Here is an 11,435-nt window from a genome sequence, read left to right as displayed (position 1 = left end):
ATACAGAACTCAGTTCAGTTTGGGGGTTCTTCTACCGAAGACCCCAACATGAACATCAAGGATTTCATCGAGATCTGCGACACTTTCAAGTCCAGTGGTGTGACTGAAGATGCTATCAAGCTGCAACTCTTCCCATTCTCTTTGAGGGACAAAGCTAAGTGCTGGTTACACTCTCTATCGGCAGGGTCTATCACAACTTGGGAAGATCTTGCTCAAAAGTTACTCACTAAATTTTTTCCCATGGCGAAGACTGCAGCAATCAGGAATGCTCTTACCCAGTTCGCTCAGCAAACTAGAGAATCTCTGTGTGAGGCTTGGGATCGATATAAGGAGATGCTAAGGAAGTGCCCACACCATGGCATGCCCGATTGGATAATTATCAACTGTTTCTACAATGGATTGGGTCCTACTTCTAGGCTCATACTTGATGCAGCATCAGGAGGAGCCTTGTGGGCTAAAAACTATGATGAAGCTTATGAAATTATTGAACTGATGGTTGCTAATGAGTAACAGAATCCTTCCCAGAGACTGACTCAGAGAAAAGTAGCAGGAATTCTGGAGTTGGAAGCAGCAACTGCTATAGCTGCCCAACTTAAGGCTTTGACAATGAAGGTGGACACTTTGGCTAATTATGGAGTTAATCAAATTACTAGTGTCTGTGAGCTTTGTGCTGGCGCCCATGAGAATGATCAGTGCACAATTTCTAATGAATCAGCTCAGTTCGTGAGCAACTTCCAGCGATCGCAGCAACCTATGCCAGCCACATATCATCCTAACAACCGCAATCATCCTAATTTCAGTTGGAGTAATGCTCAGAATGCGGTTCAACAGCCTTATCAGCAGTATCCAGCTAAGCAGTACAACCCCCCTAGGTTTCAGCAACCGCAGTATACACCAAAACAACAACTCCAGCTGTAGCAAGCTAATGAAAAATCTGAATTAGAGGAGTTGAAGCTTATGTACAAGAGCCAAGTTATTTCTATCAAGACCTTGGAAAATCAAATTGAGCAGATTGCTAATGCTTTGCTTAATCGTCAGCATGGTACATTGCCTAGTGACACTGAAGTGCCAGGGAAGAAGGAAGCTACAGAGCAGGTAAAGGCAATCACGTTAAGGTCTGGAAAGGTTGCGAATCCCGAACAAACTCGAGAGTTGACTGAAGAAGCTGGGGTTGAGGAAGAAGCAAAGCAGCAGGATGAAGAAGTGGAACCAAGGAAGACTACTGTTGAGCACACTCTTCCTGAGGGTAATACAGGGGAGAAACAGATCTATCCTCCACCGCCTTTTTCTAAGAGGCTGCAGAAGAAAAAGCTGGACAAAAAATTTGAGAAGTTTCTGGAGGTGTTCAAGAAACTTCATATCAACATACCTTTCGTCGGGGCTCTCGAGCAGATGCCTAGTTATGCAAAGTTTATGAAGGGTATTCTCTCTCAGAAGGTGAAGTTAGATGATTTAGAGACTGTCGCTCTCACGGAGGAATGTAGTGTTGTGTTGCAGCAGAAGTTACCTCCAAAGCTCAAAGATCCAGGAAGCTTCACTATTCCATGTACTATTGGAAAAGTGTCTTTTGACAGATGCTTATGTGACTTGGGAGCTAGCATCAATCTGATGCCTTTGTCAATCTTCAAACAGTTGGACTTGCCTGATCCAAAACCAACTTATATGACCTTGCAGTTGGCCGACCGTTCTATTACGTATCTGTGAGGTATTGTGGAGGATGTCTTGGTCAAGGTTGATAAACTCAGCTTCCCTGCTGATTTCGTAATTCTTGATTTCGAGGAGGATAAGAAGATTCCCATAATCTTGGGAAGACCTTTATTGGCAATTGGCCGAACCTTGATAGATGTGCAGAAGGGTGAGCTCACAATGCGAGTTTTTGATCAGATGCTTGACAAGTTGGCTGGTCATGAGTACTATTGTCTTCTGGATAGTTATTCAGGTTACAACCAGATTTGTATCGCTCCAGAAGATCAAGAGAAAACTACCTTCACTTGTCCATTTGGTACGTTCTCCTTTAGACGAGTTTCTTTTGGTCTGTGTGGTGCACCAGCCATATTTCAACGATGTATGATGGCCATTTTTTCTGACATGATTGGCCAGAATATGAAAGTGTTCATGGAGGACTTCTCAGTCTTTGGCGATTCTTTTGATGAATGCTTGTAAAATCTTGGACACGTTCTCAAGAGGTGTGTTGAGACCAATCTGGTTCTCAATTGGGAAAAATGTCACTTTATGGTGCGTCAAGGCATAATTCTCGGGCACAAGGTTTCTAGTAAGGGTCTTGAGGTGGATAAGGCCAAGGTGGGTGTCATTGAGAATCTTTCCCCACCAATTTCTGTTAAGGGAATCCGCAGTTTTCTTGGTCACGCGGGTTTCTACAGTAATTTCATCAAAGACTTCTCGAAAATTTCAAAGCCATTGTGCAGTTTACTAGAGAAAGATGTCTCTTTCAAGTTTGATGACGAGTGCCTTGTAGCTTTTAAGATATTAAAAAAGAGTCTAATTACGGCACCGGTCATAACTGCACCCGATTGGAATGAACCTTTTGAGATGATGTGTGATGCAAGTGATTATGCAGTTGGAGCAGTTCTTGGGCAGAGAAAGAATAACATATTTCATGTGGTATACTATGCTAGTAATACCTTGAATGGCTCCCAACTGAATTACACTACTATGGAGAAAGAACTTTTGGCTATTGTCTATGGTTTTAAGAAATTTTGATCTTATCTACTTGGGACTAAGGTGACAGTTTTCACTGATCACGCCGCCATTCGATATCTCGTCTCGAAGAAGGACTCGAAGCCTAGATTGATTCGATGGGTTCTTTTGCTCCAAGAATTTGAACTAGAGATCAAGGACAGAAAAGGAACTGAAAATCAAGTTGCTGATCATCTCTCGCGTTTAGAGAATCCTAATGCTACTTCATTGGATAAGACCTTGATGTATGAGTCTTTTCCCGACGAGCAGTTGTTTAGAGTGCAAGAAGAAGAACTGCGGTTTGCAGACATTATGAACTACCTTGTGAGTAACATCATGCCTCCCGACTTATCTTATGCTCAAAGGAAGAAGTTTCTACATGAAGTGAAGTGGTATATGTGGGATGATCCATTTCTTTTTCGCCAAGGAGCTGACCAAATCACCAGGAGATGTATTCCTTACAGCGAAACGGGGGGATCTTACGAGATTGCCACTCAATGGCTTATGGGGGACACTACGGTGGAGAAAAGACAGCAGCTCGTGTTCTTCAAGCAGGTTTCTTTTGGCCGACATTGTTTAAAGATGCTCATCAGTTCATTTTGAAATGTGATCGATGTCAACGTGTGGGTAATATGTCCAAGAGGGATGAGATGCCTCTTAATGTGCTTCTCGAGGTTGAGGTCTTCGATGTTTTGGGAATTGACTTCATTGGGCCATTTATCTCATCTTGCAATAATCAGTATATCCTGTTGGCGGTTGATTATGTGTCGAAATGGGTTGAAGTTAAGGCGTTGCCAATAAAAGATGCGAAAGTGGTGCTTAATTTTCTTCACAAGCAAATATTCACAAGGTTTGGGACTCTAAGAGTCATAATCAGTGATGAGGGGTCGCATTTTTGCAACCGTAAGTTCACTGCTATGATGAAAAGGTATAATGTGAACCATCGCATTGCTACGGCTTATCATCCTCAGACAAATGGTCAAGCTGAGGTATCTAATAGAGAGATCAAGCGCATTCAAGTGAAAGTTGTGTGTCCATCAAGGAAGGATTGGTCTTTGAAGCTTGATGAAGCTGTTTGGGCATATAGAACAGCATATAAGACTTCATTGGTTTATGGTAAGGGGTGTCATTTGCCAGTGGAGCTCGAGCATAAAGCTTATTGGGCTTTAAAGAAATTGAATCTGGACTTGGATGCAGCTGGAAAGAAAAGGATGCTTCAATGGAACGAACTTGACGAATTTCGACTTCAAGCTTATGAGAACAACAAAATGTACAAGGAAAAAGTCAAGAGGTGACACGATCGGGGTCTAGTGCTCAAGAAATTTATGTCAGGGCAACAAGTTCTTTTATTCAACTCTCGTCTCCGTCTTTTTCCAGGAAAGTTAAAGTCAAGATGGTCAGGTCCTTTTATTGTCAAAACTGTGTTTTCAAATAAAGTGGTGGAAATTTTTGAAAATGATCTGGGCCAAGCATTCAAGATAAATGGTCAATGGTTGAAGCATTATTATGGTGATACTACAAACCACGAGGAGGTTAATGCCGTTTTATTGTCCACTTGATCTCAAGATTCTACGTCGACCTAGCGACGTAAAAGAAGCGCTTCTTGGGAGGCAACCCAAGTTTGTTGTACAATAGTAGGTAGAGGAAGCAAGAAGAAAAGAGAAAAACACAAAAAAAAATCAGAAAAAGAAAAATTTCAGGGCCAAGTACAGAAGCTGGGTGCGCCCGCGCTGATCTAGCGCGCGGTCACGCCGTTTTTCCAGTAGCTGAGCGCGCCTGCGCTGCTCTAGCGTGCACGCGCTGTTCTAGCGCGCGGCCGCGCTGGTTTTCCAAAGTAGAGCGCGCCCGCGCTGTCTCAGTACGCGGCCGCACCGGGTCCCTGTTCAGAAAAAAAAAATTAAGGCGGCAGTTTATCATGTAAAAAAGGTATTTTTATTCCAAAATCAATTCAAACCCGATTTTTACTCTTCCACACCCCATAATTCCCTCTCCCAATCAATTCCATTATTACCACGATTCCCATAATCAATCCCATTTCTATTCCTTATCAAATTCGCACCCCTCCCCCCATAAATACATACACTTATACACAACTTCTCCATCAATTCACAAACACTCAAACACGAATTCTCTCTAAACACTTAAGCTTTTATTCACTCTTTTTCAATCCGATGGCACACAAAAGATAGAGAACTCAAGTTGGAAGCAGCACCACCGACTCTTCATATGCGGGTGGTGTGAGGCCCAGATTTTTAACTCCCGGGGCTGAAGAGGAGTACACGAGGCTTCTCTCGAAGCCTATTGCTAAGGAAAGAGGGATTTTGCCACCAGGGAGCGATGGTAAGCTTTTGGAGATGATCCTTGAGATGGGTTGGGTTCCTTTTTGTGAGGCTCCCGCTGCTGTGCCCATGAGTGTTGTGCGGGAGTTTTACGCCAACGCGAAGGCGAAGAAGAATGGTTTCATGGTGGTGAGAGGGATGACTGTTGAGTACAGTGTAGAGGCTATCAGGAGGGTGATTGAGCAACCTGTGAGGAAGGTGGGTCAGGACATATGGAACGATAAGACGCCGGAGGACTTTGACTTGGATCTTATTGTTGCTACTCTCTGTGTGCTTGAGACTCATTGGAAGTTCAAGAGGGGTACTACTGATTAATCCACGTTCCCTGTTTCATGTATGAACAGGTATGCACGGGCTTGGAATTTGTTTATTTGTGCTAACATCATGCCATCTTCGCATGTGCATGAGATTACGATGGAGCGTGCTCGTCTGCTTTGGGGTATTCTGCAGTGTGATTACATTGATTTGGGGATGGTGATATATCAGGGGATCCTGAGGTTTTTTAGAGGAGGTACTATTAGGGCTATTCCTTATGCATCCATTGTGACGAAGTTGTGTGTGGCAGTTGGTGTTCATTGGCCAGCACATGAGCAGCTTCAGATTCCCAGTGCTCCTATTAACAGTTCTACACTACACAGCATGGTCGAGTGGTATGGAGGGAATCCCGATCCTAAGGGGCTTGGTTACTTTTATGCTCATCTACCAGGTGGTGTGCCTATAGAGGCAGCTATAGTAGGAGGTTCTCAGCATGCCCGGCGAGCAGCTTGGAGGGCTCAGTATGGAGAGGAGGCTGGACCGTCAGGATCGCGGCAGCAGCAACAGCAGCAAGCGGAGGCAGCAGGAGCAGAGATGGGAGTTGGTTTGAGTTCGACGCAGTATAGGCGTCTTGCGAGGAGGATGGATGTGATGCACGACATTCATAGTCGTTTTACACGCGATCTCACCCAGGCACTTGGGACTGCATTTCGAGCCACATGAGTTGACATTCAGTGGCTAGTTTTTGGTGAGGACTCCGTGTATTCGCCTCCGGACACACCTAACATTCCACCCGTTGAGGGTGAGGATTCTGATTCACAGTAGGTATGTCTGATTCCTTACTATTACCTTAACTAAGGATAGTGAATATTTTAAGTTTGGGGGTAGTAGTTTAAGGAATATATTTGTGTGAGTCCCATATAGTTTTTATGTTCATGATAGTTTAATTCATATAGTTGCATAGATTTTTCCATGTAGTTTTTTTTATTTTTGGTAGTTTTTATGATAATTTGTTCATGTAGTTTCATGCATTTGCATTATATTATGATTCCCTTAGATAATTTTTCCGATTAATTGGTGATATTGATGCTAGTGTAGTGATGTCGTATTTAGAGATGTTGAGTCTTATTGGATTGATTTGCATGCTAGAGACACTTATATTTCACTAAGTCTTATAGGTTGCTAGAGTGCTAGATCATAGTCATGATTTGTTGGTATGTCGAGGTTTAATTGCTTGTTTATATTTAGAATTTAGGATATTTTCTTAATAATAAAAGACATGGATATTTAAAAATTAAAGGAAATTGGATTTCATTGCTAGATGTGTGGCTAGGTGTCAACTGGCTAGTAGTCGGCTCATATTTTTATGAGTAGTCTAGGGTTGAATGAGATGCAGCGAAACGTACTCATTCAGAAATTATTAAAAAAAATGAAAAAAAGAAAAAAAATAAGTGTTATGTATAATTGATCACGAGTGGGCTCTTTAGTACTCAAGTTATTAAGTTCTTAGGGGACTTTGTGCCTAGTGACCTAAGGCTTTTATAGTCTGGGATCTGCTAACCTAATGCTCGCTACATGGGTGCTATTGTATAAGTCTTTTGTGGACCTCACTTATTGCACGATCAAATAAGCATATGTGTTTTGTTTTGTTTGAATAAAAGCATGAATCCATGATTAACTCTGATATAAGAATTGAAGTGTTATAAGTTATTTTGAGTCTAGCTTTTATTCTTTTTATAAACTTGCGATTGTCTTGATAAGTAGTGAGTCATGGTTGTCGATCTAGTTGTGATATTACATCTGTAAGCATTTTCACACACGCACGTCTCTGGTATGTAGATTGATTTGTGAGATGTGATGGATCTTTATGCGAATAACTGCATTTGCTGAGTTGTTGCTAGTTTATTGGTTTAGTTATTCTTTGGGGATCATTGCATTCATATTAGTTGCATTCATGCATTTTTATTTCTTGTTATTTGAGTCTGTTTATGCTTGAGGACAAGCATCGATTCAAGTTTGGGGGTGTGTTAAGTGGCATTTATGACACTTATTTATGCTCTAATAAGCTTTGAGTTGGTGTATTTGTACTCAAGTTATTTGTGTTTTAACGTGTTTTCAAGTGTTTTTACATTTCAGGCTTTACTTCGTGAATCAAGTGAATTAGCATTGTTTTGATGCTAATATGGTGTTTACGATATGTTGAAATAAAAGCTTGAAAGATTGGCTCGAAGCTGCAAGGAATAAAGAAGAAGAAAAAATAAAGTTTTGGCAGAAAGCAGGCGCGCCCGCGCTGGTGTTGCGCGCGGCCGCCCCGGGGGAAAAGAAATTCAGCGCGGCCGCGCTGGGTCGGGATAAACAAATCTTGATTCTTGTGCAATTCGAATTCTGGACTCCTGGGATGCATGGACTGCTATATAAACATAACTTAGGTCGTTTTTCAAAGATATATTGAGATAATTAGAGTTTTCAAGACATCAAGGAGGGAGAAGACGGCAAGAGACCTTTTGGCACAATTCAACAAAGGCGGATACGATCTAGTTTATTCTTGTGAATCTTTGTTTTGAGTTGTAATTTGGATGCTTGTTTCTTGTTTTGCTGAACCTTACTCTTTTTTGTACTTTGGTTATTTATTCGTATAAAGAGTACGTTTGTTATATCAGGTTTTCATTGGAACCCACGTTGACGATGAGTTCAATTATGGGCTAATCATTATCGTGGGACTCTAGCGGATTTATTTATGGATTTCTTTAGTTAAATTATTTGATGCCTTAGTGTGTGGTGATTGTATGATATCCTAGTTATGATTGTGCTTATTCGTCTTATGAGCGTCGTTAACTTATAAGATAGCATGTTAATTCTTAATGAAGCGAAAGTGAATTTAAGGATTTAGAACTTGCCATGCTAGCATAGGTTCATTTATTGTTATGCATGATTCGTAGGTAATTTTACTCATCTTACTTGCCCTATGTAATCAAGATAGATAAGTTGTGCTTAAACCGTTATGTTGTCAAATTCTATAGACATATAGGGTCTCTATATAATTGGTGCCTATTCAGCTTCTATCTCTTTTGTGGATGTCTGGTAGAATGGTACTCGTGTAACGAAAGTTGGCGTTTATCAGTTTCATGTTATCTGATTAGTGTCATTACCATTGCATGCTAAGGTTGAGAATAATAAGGCTATTGAATGAAGTACTTAATGAAGTTAGAATCCCATGTTTGTCATATATATTAATCCAGTCTATTTTATTCCCTTAGTTATAATTGTTAGCATAATCCTTAGTTATAAACATCCTCACTTTGTTATTGTCTTAGCATTGAATAAATAACCATACATTGTTGCTTAGGTGCGTAATTTAGATAGTTAACCAATACAGTCTCTGTGGGATGGAATATGATTTACATTTTATACTACTTGTGAACTCGTATACTTGCGTGTAATATTAGCGCGTGTTTAGCGACTAACAGTAGTCCGATAAACAAATGAGACGCTTCCCGATTTTCGAGAACACTATTCCAAAATTCGAGAACGAATCCTGTAAAATATAGGGAATGTCAGTCAACATATATACTTTTACAATTATAAATAAATATCGTACGACCCTACTTTACATATTGTGATAAATAAATAACAGCCCTGTTTTCTCAAAGCGACGGGTATATGTATTTTCCGAATATGAGTACAGAACCGAGTCTTGAATGCGTAAACCCTAATTGTTGTGTGTGTTATGATAATGCGTACACTTACGAGTCGGGTTTTGTTATCGTTGGGTTGATATGCTAGCGAGGATATGTCAAGCATAACTGGTCATCTAATAAAGGGTATTTCGACTCTGTAGGTTTTAGTCGGAGGACCCGAAAGTTGACATCGGACTAAAGATAACCTAGTGATCAGTCGACAAGCTCAGCAAAGTTCCAATCGAAGGACCTGAATGTTGAAGTCGGATCCAGGATAGCCTATTAGCTAATCGATAAAGCCGAGCATCCAAGTCAGTTCAAAGTCAAACGGTATCAGTTGTAAAGTTCTGCAAGGCAAGTACCCCGGACAATACTCTTATGGTTCAGTATATATGAATGAAATGTTGTTTTATTTTCGAACAGGAACAGAAACATTTTAAGTTACGTATCCCCTGTATTTGAAAATGTTTTTTAAAATATGTTTTGGGGAAAAGTAACTTCTGAAAGTACCTATCTCTAAAATGTGATTAAAATGGAAGGAAGTTTTGATTAGTGTGTTGTGACATAATGGTTTTTAACAAGAGATAGATAAAGGTGATTTTGAAAACTGGATAAAATGAACCATATATTGGATAACGTTGCATAAGTGGTTAATTCGGTTGTGCACCCTATCTTCACCGATTAGTCCAGCATAGTTAATCAGAAACCTAGCTAGTCTCTGCGGATCCGGTTAATTTGTGTGAAAGTCCGATCAGCTTTCCTAGATAATTTGTGTGATAGCCCGGCCAACTATACTAGATAACTTGTGTGGAGGCCTGATCAGTCATCCCTAGATAGCATTCAATACATATCTGATTACGGTTTGTGGTTCCAGTAATGGAACAAATGGTTTTGTGGTCCCCGTAACAGGACAAATGGTTCTATGGATTTTTGTAATGGAATAGTGGTTTTGGAAATGAAAATATCATGCTAAAATTGAACTCTGGTATTTATAGACAATACACGTTTGATGATATTGTTTTACAGGGCATGCTAGTGTTAATATCCAATTTATATATATTTTACTTGTTTTGTAGCGAGTTATAATTTCTGTTTCGATAATTGTTTTATCATAAATTATTTTACTTATTATTCATATAGTGGTACTGCTGAGCAATTGATTGCTCACCCTTGCAGAATGTTTTGTAAATATGTATTGTAGATTCCTAGGAGACTCTTTCGTCGTCGTCAGGGCAGAGTTCCAGTTCCCTCCGTACCAGACTTCTCTGAGGTAGTTGTGTCAGACCAAAGATGGTCTGTTGAGTTATTGTATTAAGATAGTTGCGTCAGGATTGTTTGTTATAAGTTGGTTTTGTAATAATTGTAACATAAGTCATACTTAAACCTTCAAAAGGTCTTGGTATAATGGGTCGTGTTTATGTTTTATCATTAAAGTGGATTATATTATGTTGGTTGTTGTTGTTGTTGTTGATGACGTCAACTCCTGATCCCGGGGTTGAGGGTATCACGATAGCTTTAAAAACTGTCTTAGTATATTTTAGTACAAGTTTTGTAATCATGTGATGTTGGTCTATAAAGCATGCACGGGTCCTTAATTTAGAAGTTATGAAACAGATCTAAAAAAATATCTTGTATTCTCTCTCAAGATATGTAGATGAGTTTTTGCTTTCAAAAATACGGATTTATAGCAAAACAAATTTGATCTATTCCATCAAGTGAATTTTTGATATTGTATTTGTGTGCTTATTGTTAAATAATTTATCTCTACAAGTTCATATCTGCTTTGTTCATTTATAAGCCAAACATTTTCATATCCAATTAAAATCCAAAGAAACACATTCACCACCTCTATGTGTTATATTTCATTGCACTCAATATCTAACATAATTCTTCTGATAAAAAGTTTTCTAGATTAATGGATACTTCATAATAATATTATCCATTGACTAGTAAATAAATTAGAACTCTATTTTTAGTGATTGGTATCATCAAACCTAATGCGTGAATCCTAATAAAAATAAATTTTAAATTAACTTTGACATAAAAAAATTCTCTATAAATCACTAAAGTTATATTTTAGTTTTATATAAAAAATATACTAATGAAAATAGTTAAAAAAACCTTCAATTGATATATGTTGCAATTTTCTTAATATTCTTACGTTCGGGACATTTGAAATAAATTCATAAAGTCGTTGTAAAGCACCACGTAGTCACATAGTTCATACATGTACAAGTTTATCTAGAGTGAACCTTTTTACATTGAGTACGAGAGAAAACCATTCGAGTTATTTTACACCATTAGATTGGAATCAAATCCAATGGTTCATAGCTAATTTAATATTTAATATAGTTATAATTGTTTCGTAGATAAATACTGTATCACATAAGATGTGTGTATAAATCACTACATAATATTTGTACATCTCCAAATTGATCGACTATAACCCGACTTTCTTTAATTTTGA

At 39.1% G+C, this 11,435-nt stretch overlaps 1 non-coding gene across 1 annotated transcript; it reads right to left on the bottom strand.

Annotated features, from left to right (window-relative positions):
• Positions 1 to 255: 255 nt before the first annotated feature.
• On the bottom strand, positions 256 to 362 carry LOC141688535 (small nucleolar RNA R71). Its single transcript, XR_012561971.1, has one exon. It is a non-coding gene; the product is annotated as a small nucleolar RNA R71 (small nucleolar RNA).
• Between the last annotated feature and the right edge of the window lie 11,073 nt (positions 363 to 11,435).

Source organism: Apium graveolens, chromosome 9 (assembly GCF_009905375.1).
Source record: "Apium graveolens cultivar Ventura chromosome 9, ASM990537v1, whole genome shotgun sequence".
In the NCBI taxonomy this organism is placed as follows: Eukaryota; Viridiplantae; Streptophyta; class Magnoliopsida; order Apiales; family Apiaceae; genus Apium; species Apium graveolens.
Note: the sequence above shows the minus strand (reverse complement) of the source record. Positions and strands in the feature narration are given on the sequence as shown.